Below are 22694 nucleotides of genomic sequence, written 5' to 3'. Positions count from 1 at the left end.
AAATGTTGAAACAGAAGCACCTCACACATATGCCTTCTTCCACTCCTATTCATCTCCTAGTTACAGCCACACCAATGCAATCAACCTGGTATCTTCTGTTTCCTGACTTCTCTTAACAAAAGAATAAAGCAAGGATGCCCTAGGCCCTTTTTGTCTTGACAGCCTCTGTCTTTTCTTAACAATACAGTCAAAAGCTATTTTGAACCAAATTCTGTTTTCCTCAGTAGACTCTTCCCAAATCGCAGTTTCTTCAAGATGCAATTGATGGAGTGTTTCTACCCCTTTCACAAAGTTTTACAAAGTTACTTCTAGCCTTCAGTGACTACTGCTGCTGAGAGTTATCTAATCCAGCCACTCTCAACACTTATTACACAGCAGTCTGGCTCCATGCAATGGGTGTTGGATGGAAAAAAAACCTTTCTTTACTACTGGAATTCTCAGTTTTTAACATGTGAATGTGTAGTGTGTTTCTTCATGAAGGGGAAAAGACTAGTAGCACTTGCAGGAATGAAGCTCTCACTGCAGAAACAATGTCTTAAAAATAGTGATCCATGAAACATCCTTGGGAAACACTGTTTTAAGCCATTATTCTAAAACTATACTGATGTGTCTCGTCCCCTGCTGTTGTATTTCTCTTCTAGACTCAGCTGGAACATTTAATGCACAGAGGCAGACTTAGCTCTACCCTCAGGCTCCAGGTACTAAGAGGTCTCAGATGACTCGACATCAACTCATCTTGCTGCTCTTTCCTGACATTTCCAAGCGTCCCAATCCTGGCCATTAGGTCTCTGCCAAATTACTGAGCCCAAAATCAGTTTCCAGGAATGGCTCCCTGGGATGCTATCTTCTTCCTAGCTCCAAAGAATCGCTTTCTTCACAACTAGACTTTGAGTTGCTCTTATCATTTATTCTCAACTCTATGCCCTGTCCAAGAGACAAAGTGAATTCTAGCTAAGGCTTAGAGTCATACCAACTGTGAACAACAGATCTGGTTCTCCACATGTTAGATATTCTACCTTCGCCGCAGGTGTCTGGTACTGACTTTTATCTGTACAGTTACATTTTCCATATAACCTTCTCCATATTCTTTAAATATCAGGCTCTATTTGCAAGTCTGGATTCTCTGTTCCAGCAACAAGGTCTTCCCCTAATTCATATTCTCACTGTACCAGGGTAGGTCCCTGACCCCAGGCCCCCCTGACCAAAGCTGTCCTTCATCCTAAGGCCCAAGCCACTGTCCTGGCACTAAAGATATAGGTTTTAAAAAAAGAAAACCAGGGGCATGAATCTTAATTTCGGCTCTGGTCATGATCTCATGGTTTGTGACCTCGAGCCCCGTGTCAGGCTCCACAGTGACAGCACAGAGCCTGCTTGGGATTCTCTCTCTTTCCAAATATAAAAGCTTAAAAAAATAGCCGAAGAACAAAATTTCTCGCCTTACTTATTGTACTCAATGGAATATTTTAATTTAGTAATTTTACTAGAAAAATAGTCTAGAAAATTTTAACATTAAATATCATACTAGAGATGGCCATCTAAAAAATTCTGCTCAAAATCTATTTCTACAGTAAATACAACTGCCAAACTATTTCCATTTGTTTACTATGTCATTGAGGTGTAACTGATAGGTAAGAATACCTTATTTTATTGTGCTTTGCTTCACACTTCACAGATCTGCATGTTTTTTGGAAACCTAAGGTTTGTGGCAACCCTGTGTTGAGCAAGTCCATCAGCACCATTTTGCAAAGGCACTTGCTCGCTTGGTGTCTCTCTGTCACATTTTGGTCAGTCTCTCAGCATTTCACAATTTCATTATTTTTTTTTTTTTAATTTTTTTTTTTTTCCAAACGTTTTTTTATTTATTTTTGGGACAGAGAGAGACAGAGCATGAACGGGGGAGGGGCAGAGAGAGAGGGAGACACAGAATCGGAAACAGGCTCCAGGCTCTGAGCCATCAGCCCAGAGCCCGACGCGGGGCTCGAACTCACGGACCGCGAGATCGTGACCTGGCTGAAGTCGGACGCTTAACTGACTGCGCCACCCAGGCGCCCCTCACAATTTCATTATTATTAGGTTTGTTATGGTGATCTGTGATCAGTCATCTTTGTGTTACTACTTTAATCGTTGTGAGGAGCCACAAACCACACCCACGTGAGACAGCTAACTTAACTGATGCATGTTGTATGTGTTCTAATTGCTCCACGGACAGGCCTTTCCACAGTGTCTCTCCCTCTCCTTCAGCTGTCTGTACTCCCTAACATACAACAATATTGAAATAAGGCCAATTAATTACCCATAATAACCTCTAAGTGTTCAAGTGGAAGGAAGAGTCACTGGTCTCACATATTAAATTAAAAGCTAGAAATGATAAAGCTTAGTGAGGAAGGCATGTCAAAAGCCCAGGTAGGCTGAAAGCTCAGCCTCTTGTGCCAAACAGTTAACCAAGTTGTGAACACAAAGGAAAAGTTCTTGAAGAAAATTAGAAGTGCTACTCCATTGAACACACAAATAAGAAAGTGAAACACCTACTGCTGATATGCAAAAAGTTTTCAAGGTCTGGAAAGAAGATCAAGCCAGCCACAACATTCCCTTAAGCCAAAGCCTAATCCAGAGCAAACTACTAACTCCCTTTAATTCTATAAAGGCTGAGATGAGGAAGCTGCAAAAAAAGTTTGAAGCTAGCAGGGGTTGGGTCATTAGATTGAAGCAGCCACCTCTATCACATAAAAGTGCAAGGCAGAGCAGGAAGTGCTAACATAGAAGCTAGAACAAGTTATCAAGAAGATCTAGCTAATTAAGGTAGGTGGTTACACTGAAGAACAGATTATCAATGTAGACCAAGCTGTCTTCCATTAGAAGAAGATGCCATCTAGGACTTTTCTAGCTGGAGAAGAGAAGTCAATGCCTGGCCTCATAGTTTCAAAAGACAGGCTGGCTCTCTCGTTAATGGCTAATGCAGCTGGTGACCTTAACTTGAAGCACTACTCATTTACCATTCTAAACATTCTAGGACCCTTCAGAATTATGCCGAATTTACTCTGCCTGTGCTCTTTACATAGAAAAACAGAACCTAGGTGATTGCACAACTGTTTACAACACAGTTTACTGAATATTTTACGCCCATTGTTGAGACCTACTACTCAGGAAAAAAAAAGATTCCTATCAGAATATTACTTCTTGTTAACAACATACCTGGTTACCCAAGAGTTCTCTAATAGAGATGGACAAGATTAATATTGTTTTCATGCCTGCTGATACAACATCCATTCTGCAGCCCATGGATCAAGGAGAAATTTCAACTTACAAATATTATTTAAGAAATACACTTTGTAAGGTGACAGCTGCCATATATAGTGATTCCTCTGATGGATCTAAGCAAAGTAAATTGAAACCTTCTGGAAAGGATTCACCATTCTAGATGTCATTAAGAACAGTCATGATTCGGGGCGCCTGGGTGGCTCAGTTGGTTGGGCGGCCAACTTCAGCTCAGGTCATGATCTCGCAGTCTGTGAGTTCAAGCCCCGCGTCGGGCTCTGTCCTGACAGCTCAGAGCCTGGAACCTGTTTCAGATTCTGTGTCTCCCTCTCTCTCTGCCCCTCCCCTGTTCACGCTCCGTTTCTCTCTGTCTCAAAAATAAATAAACGTTAAAAAAAAAAAAAAAAAAAGAACAGTCATGATTTACAGGAAGAGGCCAAAATAACATTAACAGGAGTTTGGGAAAAGTGGATTCTAACATTCATGAATGACTTGGAGGGGTTCAAGACATCAGTGGAGAAATAAGTGCAGGTGTGGTAGAAATGGCAAGAGAACTAGAACCCAAAGTGAAGCCTGAAGAGGACACTGAACTCCTGCAATCTCATAGTCAACTTTCATGGAGGTGGAGTTGCTTCTAACACATGGGCAAAGAGAGTGGTTTCTTAAGACGGACTCTACTTCTGGTGAAGATGATGCGAAGATTCTTGAAATGACAACAAAGGATTTAGAAGACTATATAAATTTAGTTGCTAAAGCACAGCAGGTTGTAGGATGATTCCAGTATCCAAAGAAGTTCTACTGGAGGTAAAGTGTTATCAAACATCATCACTGCTGAGAAATTACTCATGAAACCAAGAGTCAATTGACATGGCAAACTTCTTTTTTCATATTTTAAAAAATTGTCATGGCTACTCCAACCTTTAGCAACCACCCACCACACTAAGTCAGCAGTCATCAACATTGGGGCAAGACCCTCCCACAAGCAAAAAGACAACAACTCACTGAAAGCTCAAATATGTTTAGGATCTTTTAGCAATGAAGAACTTTTTAATTAAGATATGTACATTTTTTTAGACATAATGCTGTTGCACACAATATTGATTACAGTATAGTATAAATGTAACCTATATGCACTAAGAAACCAAAAAATTCATTTGACTTGCTTTACTGCAATATTCGCTTTACTGTGGTAGTCTTGAACCTGCAAGATCTCCAAAGTATGCCTATATAAAAAACTGCAAGTATTTAATGGATACAAGTTGATGGGTTTGAACATGTATATATGCATATACATATCATCATCACAGTAGCCTCAGAATTAAATTATCAGTTTGGATATGCTCTAGAATAGTTTCCCAAACCACCTCTCATGTGGTACCTTCAAAGTCTGAGAATTTTAAGACAGTTGGCATGTTTTCTTCCAATACAATCCCTAACCATTGATTCTAACTAAAAATAGTGTACAACTGCTTTCAAAACTCTAAAGAATCACCTGAGAAAACTGCCTGACATTTAGTGATGAAATTAGGAGATGTCAATTTAAAACTCCTTTGCAATATTTTCAAATGTTTACCAGTCCACTTGAAGCTCTCCTCAAACGGGGACTGATTTCTGGAGTAATACTACAGAACAAGCACCATTTAACACAATTTCCTCCCACAGATACAGATCAATCAGAAATGATTAGAAACTATCATTTCAAGGGCACCCAGTGGTTCAGTTGGTTAAGTGTCCGACTCTTTGTTTAGGCTCAGGTCATGATTTCATGGTTCTAAAGTATGAGCTCCATGGTGGGCTGTGTGCTAACAGTGTGGAACCTGCTTGAGATTCTTTCTCCCTCTTTTTCTCTCTCTCCCCCACTCATACTCTCTCTCAAAATAAACCAAAAAAAAAAAAAAAAGTTACCATTTTATCTAGAGTATGTTATTTTTCCCAAACTGAAACTAGCCACCATGGGCACTTAATTTTAGAGCATAAAATATGTAGCTGACGTGGGACCCTTGCACCCATAATCCTCTCCTAGACATCTGGCTTGTCTGTGCCTGCAGGCTTTTTATTTCTCAGAACCTCCATGACCTGGAAGAATTGACTACCAGGAGCTGTCCTCAGAGACTCAAGAATCAGTGTGTAAATATCCAATTCCTTCATCTAATAGGTAGATTATTTCTGAGATATATGTTGTGTTCCATTTCACGAAGTTCTTCTGAGAGACGGAACTCTGGGTACACATGACACTGCCCTAATAATGCTTAAAACTGGCTACACTTGCTTTCTTGTTTCTCTTCCCCACTTTGCTCTGAAATATTTCCCATGATCTTAGGCTTAAGGTAAAATGGATTCTTGCTGTTGTCTAGTTTTTTCAGCATCAACCTAATTTATGGTGACCATATGTTCATCGGGAGCTGGTTTGCCTCAGAATGTCTTAATTTAGGCCTATAATTGTGGCACGCTTATCAACAGCATCCCCTTTCACTCAATAACGTCCTGGTTTGGCAAAAAATTATATCATCACCCTTCATGGTCCTATTACTCTGCTGGCTTCTCAGTTGTGCTAACCTTATGAACAGACTAAAGTTTACACCTTGCTCTGCCCATCCTTACAATCTTTTCTATTTATGATTTCTTACCTTAATTTCTCGATTTCCTCAATTCTGATTCTCCCCTTGGTACGTGACAACTCACTACACTCTTATCCTGGTACAGAAGACTGCATAATTATTAACTATCTTAATTAGGAATCGCTATTTTCTGGTTTTATGTAATGTGTAGAGCTGGTTTATCATTAATATTTCAAAGGTAAAAGAAAATTTTTTTGTCAAGTTGCATACCTTAATTATAACCCATGTGATCTGACTGAAGACAATCTGGGATGCCAATGGCAGACCAAGAGGGTGAAGAGAATAATCCAGCATTCCATGGGGTCAGGGTGGAACTATGAGGGAAGGAGCCACAAGATCTAAAGGAAAATGACAAACAGAAGTTCTGTATGAGCAAGAGAAAAATAATAGTATATGTTTTGACATTTTATAAGATGTTATTAGTAAAATCCTCTTCTATTTAGTTTAACAGTTGACCACTGGGTTGTAAGTTCTATTTTTCTGGTACAAAATGTGAGGAAGAACATTCAAATTCAGAGTCACAAAGATGAGCATATGTGGCAGTGTGGAGCTAGGTGAAAGTCTGTTTAACTAGAACACAGGTATTACGAAAGAGAACAGCAAGAAGTATTTTACACCACTGCACCTAATTATGTTTGACTAAGGATGCTTCAGATCTACTTTTCCTGATTGCCTTTTTTAATATAATTGGGAAGATGTAATTTTTTCAAACCTGTCATGCTACCAATTTTAGCTTTTGATTCAAATAAATACAAAAAACTCAATGTATGCCTATTGAGTCTCTTATTATAAAAGAGGATTTTTAGAAGACGGATATCAAAATATGTTTTACTAACAATGATCAAAAAATCAATTATGCAAATACATCTCAATGTATCTTTTCCATGCATATTGAGAAACATGAAGTACCAGAAATGTACAAGTAGTTTCTATTCCATAAAAGATGTTGGCCTGAAATATTAATACATATTCTTAAATTATTTGTGATTTTTTTCCTTCTCATTTCTTCTAACACAAATGAAAGTAATATCTTACTGTTCCTTTTTTATTTAAAAATGCACAGCTTCCAAATTACAGAAATAGTTGAAGCAGATTTCTGACACTAAGGACACCTTTTAAAAATTGCCTTGATAATGTAGAAGGAATCCAGAGAGAAGGTCTGACAGAGTTGGCTGAAAAAAATAAAAAGCTTTGTGTAATGTTGTAACGAAAATAAGTTCACTTCCCAAGTTTAATTGATCATTTTCAGTGAATCTTTCTATACCACCCTAACTACCAGTATCATACCAAGACCATTTAACCAATATAAGCACGCACACATACATACACTCACACACACAAACATATGCCATTGCCAGGCCTAGACAAACTCTCCTCCACAGTCCTTCACACACACACACACACACACACACACACACACACACACACACACACTCTCTCTCTCTCAAGTCCATCTTCTAGCAGCCAGGTTCAGACAATCCAGTGAAAGCCTTCAAGTCCCACAATACTACAAAGAATCTACATGGAGGGAGCCTAGATCCCTGAAGGACTGACACTACCTGGCACAAAATCTCCGAGCAAATCCTGACACCAATTAAAAATAAAGATTTATTTAGTGAAACCACTATTATTTACCTAACACAAAATGACTCTGCATTTTAAATTATGATAGGATTAAATTGCCCTCCAAAGAGGTTGAGCTGATTTACACACTCATCAGAAATACACTGAAGAACTTATTTAAGTACCCTAATAATTTGGATAATCTTTGTTATCTCCACCAATTTTACACATAAAATGGTACTGTGCTGCAACACTGACTTGTATTTCTCCTAGTGTGAGTATGACCATCTTTGCTGTAAGCTTGATTTATCTTTTCATTTTTCACCTATGTTCTATGTCTGTTTTCTAGTGTTGCTAGTTTTTCTTGATCTGTAAATATTCACGATACAGTAAAACAAGTACCACTACACTGTATGTGTGACAAACATTTTCCCACTTTGTCCTTTAATTTTGATACTTTCTTTACTGTAGAATAATTTAGTTTTTATTAATGTATTTATTTTTCTGACAGCTTATACATTTTGTACCATGCACAGAAAAACTTCTCCCATTTATAAATGTTAATATCCTGTTTTCTTGCAGATTTTCTGTTCTAGTTACTTGATGCTGCATAATATATGACCCCAAAACATAGCTTCTTAAAACAAATGTCATTCTTTAATTTTTTTCAGTTTATTTTTTAATTTACATGCAAGTTAGTTAGCATATCGTGCAACAATTTCAGGGGTAGATTCCTTAAAGCCTCTTACCCATTTAGCCCATCCTTCCCCTCCCACTACCCCTCCAGCAACCCTCTGTATGTTCTCTATATTTTTAAGAGTCTCTTTTGTTTTGTCCCCCTCCCTGTTTTTATATTATTTGTTTCCCTTAAGTTCATTGGTTTCATATCTTAAAGTCTTCATAGGAGTGGAGTCATATATTTGTCTTTCTCTAATTTCACTTAGCATAATTCCCTGTAGTTCCATCCATATAATTGCAAATGGCAAGATTTCATTCTTTTTGATTGCCAAGTAATATTCCAGTGTGTGTGTGTGTGTGTGTGTGTGTGTGTGTGTGTGTGTGTGTATACACCAGGCCAACATGTGTGTGTGCGTGCAAGCACGTGTGTGTATATATATGCGCACACGCACACACACACACATACACACACACCTTCTTTATCCATTCATCCATCGATGGACATTTGGGCTCTTTTCCATACTTTGGCTATTGTTGATAGCATTGCTATAAACATTGGGGTGCATGTGCCCCTTCAAAACAGGACACCTGTATCCCTTGGATAGATACCTAGTAATGCAATTTCTGGGTCATAGGGCAGTTCCAATTTTAATTTTTGAGGAATCTCCATACTGTTTTCCAGAGTGGCTATACCAGTTTGTATTCCCACCAGCAGTACAAAAGAGATCCTTTTTCTCCACATCCTCATCAATTATCTGTTGTTGTCTGAGTTGTTAATGTTAGCCATTCTGACAGGTGTGAGGTGGTATCTCATGGTGGTTTTGATTTGTATTTCCCGGCTGATGAGTGATGTGGAGCATTTTTTCATGTGCCTGTTGGCCATCTGGATCCCTTCTTTGGAAAAGTATCTATTCATGGCCTTTGCCCATTTCTTCACTGGATTATTTGTTTTTTGGGTGTTGAGTTTGATAAGTTCTTTATAGATTTTGGATACTAGCCCTTTATCTGATATGCCATTTGCAAATATCTTCTCCCTTTGCCTTTTAGTTTTGCTGATTGTTTCCTTTGCTGTACAGAAGCTTTCTATTTTGATGAGGTCCCAATAGTTCATTTTTGCTTTTGTTTCCCTTGCCTTTGGAGACATGTTGAGTGAGAAGTTGCTGCAGCCGAGGTCAGAGAGGTTTTTGCCTGCTTTCTCCTCAAGGATTTTGATGGTTTCCTGTCTTACATTTAGGTCTTTCATCCATTTTGAGCTTATTTTTGTGTATGGTGTAAAAAAGTGGTCCAGGTTCATTTTTCTGCATGTTGCTGTACAGTTTTCCCAGCACCATTTGCTAAAGAGGCTGTCTTTATTCCATTGGATATTCTTTCCTGCTTTGTCAAAGATTTGTTGGCCATACATTTGTGGGTCCATTTCTGGGTCCTCTATTCTTCCTTCGACCTATGGGTCTATTCCTGTGCCAGTACCATACTGTCTTGATTGCTATAGCTTTGCAAGCAGCTTGAAGTTCAGGACTGTGATGACTCCTGCTTTGGTTTTCTTTTTCAAGATTGGTTTGACTATTCGAGGTCTTTTCTGGATCCACAAATTATAGGATTGATTGTCCTAGCTCTGTGAAAAATGCTGGTGTTATTTTTTTTTTTAATTTTTTTTTTTCAACGTTTATTTATTTTTGGGACAGAGAGAGACAGAGCATGAACGGGGGAGGGGCAGAGAGAGAGGGAGACACAGAATCGGAAACAGGCTCCAGGCTCTGAGCCATCAGCCCAGAGCCTGACGCGGGGCTCGAACTCACGGAGCGCGAGATCGTGACCTGGCTGAAGTCGGACGCTTAACCGACTGCGCCACCCAGGCGCCCCCAAAAATGCTGGTGTTATTTTGATAGGGATTGCAACAACTGTCATTCTTGTCTCTCGTGACTCTAGAGATTTACCTCATGGGATAGTTCTCACCTAGGACCTCTTCTATGATTCCAATCAGACAATGCCTTGAACTTGAGTCCTCTCAAAAGTCTCTTCACTCATGTTATCATACAGTTGGTTCTACCTGTTGACTGAGACCTTTCCATGTGACTTGTACTTCCTCTTAGGTCAGAGGCTGAGTTCCAAAACATTAGCATCTCAAAAGAGAAAAAATGCAAGCTCCAGGGTTTAGGTCATACTGTACCAGTCAGTAAGAGCCCAGATTCAAGGGGAAGAATACAGATTCCACCTTTTGATAGGAGGAGTGTATAGCAATGTTGGAGACATGTTTTAAAATTGCCATTATCTTTAAGGGCTTAATTTGAACATAATCAGTTTGATGGCAGAGTAATTTACATATAATTCGCCCATTTTAAGTTTCCACTTGGATGAATTTTGACAAATGCTTGCAAGCATATAACCACCACAACCAATACGTAAAATATTTCTATTATCCCCAGAAGTGCCTTTTCTGCATTCAGTCTCCCCCCTCCGTTCCTGGCTCCCAACAACAGATCTACTTTCACTCACTCTACTTTGCCTTTTCTAGATTTTCCTATAAATGGACTCATACAGTATATAGTCTTTACAGTGGCTTATTTCATTTAGCATAGTGTTTTCAAGATTCGTCTGTATTATACGTTTCGTAGTTCATTCTCTTTAGTGCTGAGTAGTATTTCATGGCGTGGATAGATCATAACTAGTTCATCCATTCACCTGTTGTTGGACATTTGTATTGTTTCCTACTTGGGCTATGGTGGATAAAGCTATGAATATATGTGTACAGGTCCTTGTGTGGAAGTGTCTTTTTATGTATCTTTGGAAAATACATAGAATTTGAATTTCTTAGTCATATGTAAGCGTACATTTCACTTTGTAAGAAACTAGGTCTTCATTTTTTATTTATTCAAATGATTGGCCTATTAGTTATTTTTCTTTTAAGGAGGGAGTTTCTACAATTTGTTTCCCTGATAGCTGGTCAATTTTCTTAACACCATTATAATATATCACTTCCCTTATTGATTCAATAGACCCATATTACATGCCAGTTCTCCTATATATTTAGGTCTATATCTGGACTTTCTCTTCTATTCCAATTAGTGGGGTGCTGATGAAGGTGGTAATGCTGCTGCTAATTCACATTGCTTTAAACACTTTGTATGTGTTAACTCATTTAATTTCTAAATCAATTCTATGAGATAAACACTATTTTAATAGTTAGATTAAACAAGTAAGACAAAACCCAGAAATACTAAATAATTTCCCCAAGATCCCACAGCCAGTAATGAATGGCAAAGGCAGGACACAGATCGAGGCAATCTATCTCCAGGGCTCACACATCCAACCAAGCACTAGGCCGCTCAGACTCATCAGTGTATTGCAAGTACCTCACTGTACATCATTCTAATATTGCATTAATCCCTGTGTGAATATGTCCCATCCCATACTTCATTTTCCATATGAACAATTTAATTAGCTTGGTTACTTCCCTTCAAAAACTCTTTTGGTATTTTTACTGTATAAAAATTATAAACTAATTCAGTCAGAATTAGCCCTTTTATAGTATTAAGTATAGTAATATTTCTCTTTCTAAATTCCTTTAAAAATCAGAAAATGTTTTTCTCAGTGTCAATTTCACTTGATATATTTTCCCATGTCAAACAAAACCTGCTTTAAAAAAAAGTGAGTACTCTCATTTTCTTAAGGAGAATGAATAAATTAATAGTTTAGGGGAACTGCAATGTCAGGAATGTAGTAGTCAAAGCTGTAAAGTAAGCAAAGTTCTCAACATGTACACATACATGCTTCTCAATCCCTCTCCATTTTTAGTACAACTTATATGAGCATCTGATCAATGGATCCTGACCTCCTCAGGTGCACGCACCATTACATTCCTCTTCCACCACCCCATATAATCCATTAGTACTCCTCTCAAATCTCATCCTTTTTTTCCTCTCTACAAAGTATACAAGGTAAAAGCTAACTTCCCAAACCCATCCATGTTAATATGCAGCGGATAAAAGTCTAGAACACAGCCAACATCCAAAACAACCTAGCTCTTCAACTCTCTGGAAATCCAAGTATGATTCAACGGAGTCTTTCTCAAGGCAATGCCCTATTTCTGTAATGTCACCAACATATATGAAAAATCATCCAAGTGGGGAGGCGGGTACAAAGTATTTGCAGGGGGGTAATCATGCCATGCCCTCTTATTTATGCACACTGGCTTTACTTATAGCCAGACTCAGTCCAAACCTCTTCATACTGAATCTGTATTCTTATTTCTAAATTTAGACAATAAACACAGCATTATTCTCCATAAACCAATTATTAAATTGCCCAGAAACTCTGTTCACTATCTTTCACACAGAAAGTTTACAAATTTCAAAGTTAAATACCTATTAAGAGAGTATATTAAGACAGAGGAAGTGGATTTTCTATGACCTGTAATTTACAAAAAAGATAAATAAATGATAATCAAAAAACAAACAAAAGTCTTCCTGAGAAATCATTATCTATACAGGTGCCTTATGCATACATATATAACACTTTTGATTTGTCATCAGTGTAAGGTGGTTATGCCAGTTTTGAATTAGGTTTTTCCTTGTATAAAACCATTTCTCCTGGGGAATTCTTGCAGAACAGCCACTTATATTGAGACTTAGGGATGCATGGGACAGTACAGTTTTGTCCTGTGTCAAAGCGCTATTTATGAAATGACAGTACTCTAGAAATGGAGAGAATATTAGGGGTCATATAATTTGACTACTTATTAAAACCCAATTATTCCCTGAGCCAATGATGAGCAAACTAAAGTTCAGAGAGGGGAAGTGACTTGCCAAACATGACAAAGCGAGTTAGCAGCAGAGCTGACAATGACCTGAGAGCCTTGACTCAGAGTCATTGTTTCTGTGTGCTGCTCAGGCAGCCCCCAACTGAGTTTTGTCTGGTTCAAAGACAGTATATACAAGTTGATGTGTCTTTCCTAAAAACAGTTCTTTATTTTCCAAAATGGAAATATACTACTGTTTCATTAAAACAAGACTGAGTGGTGTGTTTTTTTTGGGTTTTTTTGTTTGTTTGTTTTTTAATCAAGGCCTTTAGTCTTCTTATGCTTTATTTACATTCAAGTGTATCCAGGGACTTCAAGGTCAAAAATTAACCTTCAATAAAGTTTGTTATGTTACATAAATATGTTCTAGAGATTTGCTGTATTGAACATACAGCCTATAGTTAACAATATTGTGCATTTAAAGATTTGGTAAGAGGGCAGATATTATGTTAAGTGTTTCTACAACAACAACAAAAAGAACACAAGGAAATTTTGGGTGGTGTTACTTATGTCTATTACCTTCACTGTGATGATGGCATCATGGGTGTTTGTCCAAACTCAAATTATATACATTAAATACTGTAATTTTTGTATATAAATTATACCTTAATAAGCTATTAAAAATAATAATAAAGTGCATATGAGCAATCTTGGTTCTAATCTATAAAAGTAATATCTGGGAATGAGGGACATATAACAAAAACTTGTATGTATGTTCTTTGGACCCTTTTAACCTAAGGGAGCCAAGAAGAGAGAGTCTTACTTTGAAGGAAGAAGAGGAACTCACCAGAAGTCAAGTCTCCTCCACACTTTCCTTCTTGACTGCAGATTCTAGGAGGAAAGAGTCTAAAGCAGACTTGAATCCACCACTCTGCCAATTATCAATGTTTAAAAATAGCCAAATGCACTCACCAAAAATATAAGCATTATTACACTGAATTGTGTAATTGTGTAAGTGTGTAAGTTTCACCTGAAATGCTAACACACAAAAAAGCAATCTTTTGGGATACAAAGACTTCCATAATAATACAGTCTCCCAAAAAAAAGCTACATTTTGACAGATGGTTACTAATGTTCATGTATTTTCACTTTTTAAAGATGGTCTTATCTTTGCCCCTTATAAAAATACTTAATAATTCCCATAATGAGTCACGATATCCTGACTCTATGATTTAGATCTTGCAAATGGTTGATAACATTGTTCAATCCCAGGTGAATCTGTCTACTGTGCTACCTCACTGACAAAAACAGGGAAGCTTTATTGGTCAAAATTTATGTGTCAGAGTAAAAAAAAAAAAATAAGTTTTTGATTCTGCCCCTCACCCTGCCTCCTCCCACAGTCTCTTCCACCCCCAGTAAATGGCACTTCCTTCATCCAGTATTCAGAGCAAAAACTCTGGCAAGATCCATGACTCGTCTGTCATATTCTACATCAAATCTATCAGAAAGTCTAGAGGATATTATCTTGAAAATACTTTCAGAATGCTCACTCCCCACCTCCACCTTTGCAGCTTGCCACCAAATCACCATTTGGTAGCAGGGAGTAAAAGGAACCAAACTATTGTAATTATCTCCTAAGTGGTTTTCCACTTCCCCAATAGGCCCTGTGGTCATTCTCCACACAGCAGCCACAGTCCTAATAAAACTCAAGTCAGATAGGGTCATCTCTCAACTTAAAACCTTCTCGGGGCGCCTGGGTGGCGCAGTCGGTTAAGCGTCCGACTTCAGCCAGGTCACGATCTCGCGGTCCGTGAGTTCGAGCCCCGCATCGGGCTCTGGGCTGATGGCTCGGAGCCTGGAGCCTGTTTCCGATTCTGTGTCTCCCTCTCTCTCTGCCCCTCCCCTGTTCATGCTCTGTCTCTCTCTGTCCCAAAAATAAATAAACGTTGAAAAAAAAATTAAAAAAAAAAAAAAAAAACCTTCTCATGGTTTCCTTCTCAGAGAAAATTCCAGAGTTTTACAGTAGCCAATGAAACTTTGTTACTGGCCACCATCTCCTTTATTCATTCCTTAGATCTCACAGTCCTCCTACTGGTCACCCAACATGTCAAACCCACCACTACCTCAGGACATTCACACTTTCTTTTACCTCTAACTCCAATGCTCTTCACAAATACACCTGTTTGGCTTGCTCTCTCCTTCAAGATTCTTTATGATCATCTTGTATAAAACAGTACAGGGGTGCCTGGGTAGCTCAGACAGTTAAGCATCAGCGTCCAACTCTTCATTTCGGCTCAGGTCATGATCTCACAATCATGATATCGGGGCTACATCACACTCCACGCTGAGCATGTAGTCTGCTTAAGATTTTTCCTGTCTGTTAGGCTCCAGTGGCTAGAATCTAACAGACAATTAAATGTTTTTCAAATGACTGAATGTATGAGAGTTTATGTATGTACTTACATACGTACATACATACGGATGGATGGATGGATGGATGGATGGATGGATGGGAGACTGAAGGTATGAGAGTTTATCTGGCGTATGTATATACTTGGATGTCCACCTACACCTACGTCTTCCATTTCCTGTGACATGTATTATATGTACCACTTCATCTGATAGCCATGACATTCTATTTGTGCCGTTTCAGGAGTTGGACTTTGGATTAGTTCCAGAATTCGACAATGTTAGTAAATCTGAATCTATTCGCTATCATAGATTCTATGGTTCAGTAGCGCTATATGACCTCAGAAATACTATCCCATGAAAGGATACACTTCACAGCAGCCTAGGCAGTCTGTTCTCCAATTACACATCCCAGATCTACTGTTATCCACAATTTTCTCTTACTGGCGGCAATTTATAATAAGCATTATCATTACTATTAATCATAATCTAAATCAAGAATCCACATTTTTTTTCTGTAATAAGACAGATGATAAGTATTTTAGGCTTTGGGGGTATAGGGTACCTGGCACAAAACCATGCAATTCTGCAATCATAGGAAGAAAGCAGCCATTGACCACATGCACATGAATAGGCATGGATAGATTTAGGATGTAATGTGCTAAATAAACCCTGATCTAAATTGTTTATTAAAAATTTGGTCAGTGTGGTTGCTGGGCAGGGGGCAAGTTAATGAGGGTATACAGCTAAGCAAAGGACAGAGGATTTTTAGGGATTCTCTCATTCATTTACAGTAACTTTTCTGTAACTAATCACCTGGAAGGTTTCACACAAACCATCTTACTTTATGGACTATCTGCAATAAACAGAACACTAAAATGATGTATCTGTCCCCTCCTACCAACAGTCAGAAAGGAACAGGAAACGTTAGTCCATAAGGATGTGATTCTAGATGTTAGTCTAGATTGATGTGATTGGTTAATGTTTTTTTAATTAATGACTACGGGCTACAAAATAGATACCCTTGGTGTTAGATTTCGATAAAACATTTGATACAGTACTTCCCAAAGCTTTAAAAATCCATTCAAACTGAGTTTGATAGGACGGCTCCTGAACAGACTGCAAACTGTCAAGAGGAACGCAAACAATGAGGCATGAATGAAAAATACCAGTCTGTCACAATAAGGATCCTATCAACTGTAGTGCCCAGGGATTGGTGTTGAGCCAGTTCTTAACATTCATTAATGATCTGAAAAAGAGAGTAAACAGAGCTTTTTCATTACACTTGCATATGAGGACTTGAGGAAGAAGAGTGCAAACCAATAAATAGCAGAATAAATATGGCGAGATTACATTAAGATAGTGTTGGGGATGCAACTGTGAAATAATACAAGTTAATATTTTCTGAGATTGTTATTCAAGGAGATGAACACAAAAGTAGGGAAAAGAAATTTAAATGGAGTTCATTAAAAGATAATTCCTATTTCAAGACAGAAGTAATTGTGTCCTGAATAGAAAAACATCTGAAAAAGAGACATCTGCGTCACTGACTTGGGAGACACAGGGACGTCTAAGGCACAAAACCTCATAATTCCCTCATCAAGGACAAATTAATTTGCTACAATTATATAACAGACAAGTAAAAATTTTATCATTGTATTTTTAAATTATTACCAAGTAATTCACTGGGTTTAACTCTCACAAGACAAATATACTGCATCAAATTCTTAGCCCTTTCTTTTGGGTTTTAATTGCTCATTTTTGCTACTACAAAAAATTCCAGAGGATGTGGTCCATGTTATTTCCTAAGCCTAATCAAATATAAATTGCTAAGAATTTCCTGCAATGCTGGATGTAAATTAAAATTACTCCTATAAATTCACTGCTCAAATTATCTGACAACTGCTGTTGTATTAATTTTACTGCTACATATACTAAACAATTTCAAGTTTGCTTTCTTGATAACATGATAATTACTTTAGCTGTTGTTCAGGTATTGCCACTACATACATAGGCATTCACATTTAATATTTAAAACCTATTTAAAGCCAAAGATTTATCTCTGGTAAATGACCTAAGACAGAGTTCCTTCACTGCTCACCAAAATTACAGCTGCCACCATAAAGACAGACCACACCCACTGGATCAAGACTAGGATAGACCTAGCACAAAGTTTCAGAGAGATTCTTCATGCATTAAATTTTAGCACTGACATCTTCAATTTTAAGCAAAATTGTACCAGAAGCAAACTCCCAAAAAATCCCTGAATATCTAATACAAATGATTCTTCCAGTTGGTGGCCCAAATGCAAAGAAACTTGGAAAATGTCACTTCCATCCTCACAAGAAAAAAAGGGGGGGGAAGGGGAAAAAAACAAACCACCTTGAAAATGAACAGCTTTTCTTAGATCTACCAGAGAATTAAGGTCACAGGGCAAAGTGCTGCCCCAAAACTGAAACCACAGGCATATACAGAGAATCACAGCTTACTGGCAACAGAAGCCCAGAGGCAGAAGCCCAGAGCTGGAGCCAATATCCATGGGGACACTTTGAACTATGTTTGAAGCACTGGTTCTTGGAGGCTCAGTGTGGCTTAGTTTGAGAGTTAAACATTCTGAGGAGGCCTAGTTTGGGGAGTCCCCACACTTTCCTGAGGTTCTCACTGAAAACTACAGAAAAATTCCCTTCCTGCTCTGGTCTGAGGAAGGAAAATTACCATTTTGAAATACACCCAGAGCTCTGTTCTCCTTAACAATGCCTACTTCTTGCCAGAGTCTAACCAACCTTGGGGAAGGAAAATTTCCAATTCCAGCTCCCTCTAGCCTTCCACATGGGATCAAGACAATATTCATCTTAAGCCCACAGTAGCCTTACATGTAGGCAAAGGGAAAGACAGAACTCAAGGTCACTGAAAGACTGAGACCTAATCATATAAAATGGTTCCTCTCCCCCCTTACTCATCACGAAGGGCTCAGATGCGATCACAGAGATTAAAGCTAAAAGAACCAGCCCCAGACCCTATTTAAAAAGCCTTTAGGGGCGCCTGGGTGGCGCAGTCGGTTAAGCGTCCGACTTCAGCCAGGTCACGATCTCGCGGTCTGTGAGTTCGAGCCCCGCGTCGGGCTCTGGGCTGATGGCTCAGAGCCTGGAGCCTGTTTCCGATTCTGTGTCTCCCTCTCTCTCTGCCCCTCCCCTGTTCATGCTCTGTCTCTCTCTGTCCCCAAAAAAATAAATAAACGTTAAAAAAAAATAAAATAAAAAAAAATAAATAAAAAGTCTTTAGAAAAATTCAAAGACAGCAGTGAAGACAAAAACAAAGACTCTAACTCAAATTTGAGCCTTTGACACCGTAGCCACAGCAAACAGCCTAATTCCTAACCAGATAAACCTAAACCTCACACTAGAAGAGTATGTATATGAGTTGCTTTTACCCAACCCTCATTGCCTGCTCTCTAACAAGAAATAAGGCAAAAAACACACTCTGGAAAAACGAAGTATCAAAACCTGACTCACATATGGCTGAGAGCTTGGAATCATAACCGATGGAGATGTTAAAAGCTCTAATGGAAAAAGCAGACATCTAACAACAGACAGGTAATGTAAGCACAGAGAGGGAAGAAACTTTAATAGAATGGTAGAACTCAAAAATACTAACAAAAGTGAAGAATGGCTTCCCTGGTCTCATTAACAGACTGGGCATGGCCAAGGGGGGGAAAAAAAACAGTGAGTCTGAAGTTATATAAATAGAAGTTTCCAAAACTGAAATGCAAGGAGAACAAAGAAAGAAACAAGGGAATATTTAAGAACTGTGGGGCAATTGTAAAAGGAGAAAAATGAGAATACCAGAGCAAAAGGAAGAGCAAATAGTTTAAATAATAAAACAAATGAAAGGGAATCTGCTCTGGGTGAAGAACAAAGCCACTCACTTTACCTAATCCTTGAAGTTTCCTCCAGAAAGCTCTGTCAGAACCAGTGAGAGAGCAAAGCTAGTTACAATAGGCATTCGAAGTCATTTCCTGAAATCTTGAATCTCTGTTTCTCTTGCACCCGCTATACGCTAGACCTCCTACAAATTAACATGGTGACACCCAGACAATAGGCATCCGTACACTCTATTGAACATGCCTATCAACTCTATTATCCTTAAGGAGATTAACAGCACAGCACTTATTTGTAACACAAATGTGCTTCTACTAAATTTATATGCTCCCTCTACCTGGATGGGGGGTGGGGGGAGGGGGTGGAACACCATGTTTTGATACAGTGGCAACCTTCCTCTAACCCACTTGCAGATATTTGGTTAACTTAGTACTTGTCATAGGGGTGCCTGGGTGGCTCAGTGGGTTAAGCACTGGACTTCGGCTCAGGTCATGATTTCGCATGAGTTTGAGCCCCATGTCGGGCTCTGTGCTGACAGCTCAGAGCCTGGAACCTGCTTCAGATTCTCTGTCTCCCTCTCTCTGCCCCTCCCCTGCTCATGCTCTGTCTCTCAAAAATAAACATTTTTAAAAATATTTTAAAGAACACTTGTGATAAATATGGCTGATAAGTTTTAATACAAATAAAGCTTGTATTTCCAAAGAACATTGAATAATGCAGGTGATTTTTAGCCTAATAAACTTTTTTTAAAATAGTTTTAGACTTCCTCCCAAATTACAAAAATACAGGAGTCTCCTATATCCCCCACCTACCTTGTGTTATTAACATATTAGTACAGCATATTTGTCAAAATTGACACACAATAGTGATACATTATTAACTAAAGTTCATACTTTATTCAAATTTCCTTGCTTTTGTCCTTAACTTCTTCTGTTCCAGGACCCTATCTAGGATAGCATAATACATTTAGAAACTGTGTCTCCTTAGGCTTCTTATGGCTGTAACAGTGTCTCAGACTTCCCTTATTTTTGAGGACTTTAAAGGTTTAGGGTACTAGTGATCAGATATTTTTCAGTATGTTCATTTACTGAGGTTTGTCGAATGTCTTTCACATAATTCGACCAAAATTATAGTTCTGGGGAAGAAGACCACAGAGCAGTGCCATTCTTATATATCAAGGGTAAATGCTATCACGCGATTTAACATTAATCTTGATCATCTAGATGAGGTAGTGATGTTAGGGTTCTCCACTACAAAGTTACTCCTTTTTCCCTCCTTTGCATACTGTATTCTTCACAAAGGTTAATTTGTTCAGCCCACGTTTGAGTTGGAAGTTATATGCCACCTCCTTGAAGGTAGATTGTCTACATAAATTATTTGGAATTCTGCCTTGTCCCTTCTCCTCCATTTATTTATTTTTATATATCAATGTGGACTCATGGGTATTTATTTTGTACTTTGGATTCTTCTCCAATAATACTTTATTTTGATGGCTAAGTTGTTCCAGCTTTGGCCACTGGGAGCTCTTTCAACTATCCCCTGTGTACTTTCACATACTCTCATCACTGTGGGGTTTTCCAGGGAACTTCCTTACCATCCTGGCACTAAAAGATGCTTCAGGTTCATCTTACTTAGACTGCTTATCCCAGTCTTAGAATTAGACATTCTTCCCAGGAACCCTGGTTCCACTTACTAGAAAATGGTATTAAAAACCAAGATCTGAACACTAAGTGTGCTGGTTGCCACTGAAATGTCATTGTTTCCAGGCTCTCTTAATTGTCAAAACAAGGACATATATGCACACTATCCCAAATACATGTATCTATAAATGTATCTACATGTAACTACATGTACATATGTTAAAACACAGGTGCATACTAATTTTCCAACTCCTATCCGTTAACACATAGACCATTTCATCCTCCTGTCTTTATCTGTAACCTTCCACTACAACAGCAAGAAAACCAGATCCCATGGTCTGCCATACATTGATTCAACTATCCAACTCCCCTACACATGTATACCAGTATAAGAATAGCTCACCTACACACCCACCAGAGACAACTTTATCAACCAGCATACAGTGCTTACGTACAGTTCCTTTTGCCTCTGTCTTACAGGCTAGAGTTACTTAGGTCCACGCTTTTTTTCCCCTCACACACTTCAGTAAAATTGTTTCATACATTTGTAATAATTAGATTGTTTTTGTTACATTCTATTTTCTGTCCTGCAATCCCCCAACTTTGTAAAGGTGACAACACAGGTTTGAACACACAGGGTTTTTTTTAAGTATATAAATACAGTATAATACTGCAAGTGTTATTTTCTCTTCATGATTTTCTTAATACTTTTTTTCTAGCTTAACTTTATTGTAGGAATACAACATATAATCCATGTAACACGCAAAATGCGTGTTAACTGACTGTTGATATTATAGGTAAGCCTTCTGATCAACAAGCTATTCAATTCTTGGGAAATCCAAAGTTATATGTGGATCTTTTTCAGTAAGCTCCACACCCCAATGTGGGGCTTGAACTCATGACCCCAAGATCAAGAGTTGCATGCTCTATTGACTGAGCCACCTAGGCACCCCATACGTGGATTTTTAGCTGTGCAGGGTAGTAGTGCCCTGAGCTGCCATGTTGTTCAAGCGTTCACTGTGTATTAATACCTCCCAGAAAATCAAATGCTAGGAACATAGATTTCTACAGAAATGAGAAAATCAGTCTTTTGAGAATATATCTCTAGTACGTTTGACACCACCACCTGCTAAGCAAAGTCATATTAGGAAAATGACATCTGAATCCCTCAAGAGGCACTCAGGGAAAAGCCTGGACTCTTACAAGTTCCTTGCAGCTGGAAGTCAATCAGGTACATGGCCAAAATCTCCAAGAAATTGGGAGGGGTAAAGAGGATTTAGTATCCTTAAGGAGAGGACACAAAGGGCTTCCTTGAGACCCCAACAGGATCCAGTATCTACTTGGGGGGGGGTGGGGTTGAAAGTAATAAAGCTTGCCATCAGCTAAGAATGGTGCTACTTCTGTGCATTAAGTTGTATCCTTCACCTACATAAAGAAAACTTGTAACCTTTGGCTCTATTTTTATAGCTTTCTATCACTACACAAGTGTACCCTAAACAACAATTTTATTTTTTTTCAATATATGAGGTTTATTGTCCAATTGGTTTCCATACAACACCCAGTAGTCATCCCAAAAGGTGCTCTCTTCAATATCCATCACCCACCCCCCCCACCCCCCATCAACCCTCAGTTTGCTAAACAACAATTTTATAGCAGTTTGGGCCATGCCAGGAGAAGGACAATCACCTGAATCAGAAAAACATCAATAGAAAACAGTATCTCTTTAGTTTGACAGTCTGTGAAAGATGCAGTCCTCTCAAAAGTCTTCTCTAAGCTCTCTGGGAGTTCCTATCGCAAATCTGACATGGGTCTGAGTGGGTTTCTAGCTAATCTCTGATAAGAAAGGAAAGCACAGTTATCTACCATGAGGGCTGCTGCAAAGGCCATGTCAAAAGTGACCATTCTCACTTGAAGATCA

The 22694-nt window shown here is 38.6% G+C and overlaps 1 long non-coding RNA gene across 8 annotated transcripts in view; it reads right to left on the bottom strand.

Annotated features, from left to right (window-relative positions):
• LOC147572493 (uncharacterized) overlaps positions 1-22694 on the bottom strand; it is a 378670-nt gene that overhangs the window by 218508 nt on the left and 137468 nt on the right. For all 8 annotated transcript variants that reach the window (XR_015246110.1, XR_015246105.1, XR_015246107.1 and 5 more), the window contains one exon: positions 6084-6211. This is a non-coding gene — a long non-coding RNA (uncharacterized LOC147572493). The remainder of the gene's footprint in view (positions 1-6083; positions 6212-22694) is intronic.

The sequence above is a fragment of the Puma concolor genome, chromosome E4 (assembly GCF_028749965.1).
Source record: "Puma concolor isolate L17-30 chromosome E4, mPumCon1.1.hap2, whole genome shotgun sequence".
Lineage (NCBI taxonomy): Eukaryota > Metazoa > Chordata > Mammalia > Carnivora > Felidae > Puma > Puma concolor.
Note: the sequence above shows the minus strand (reverse complement) of the source record. Positions and strands in the feature narration are given on the sequence as shown.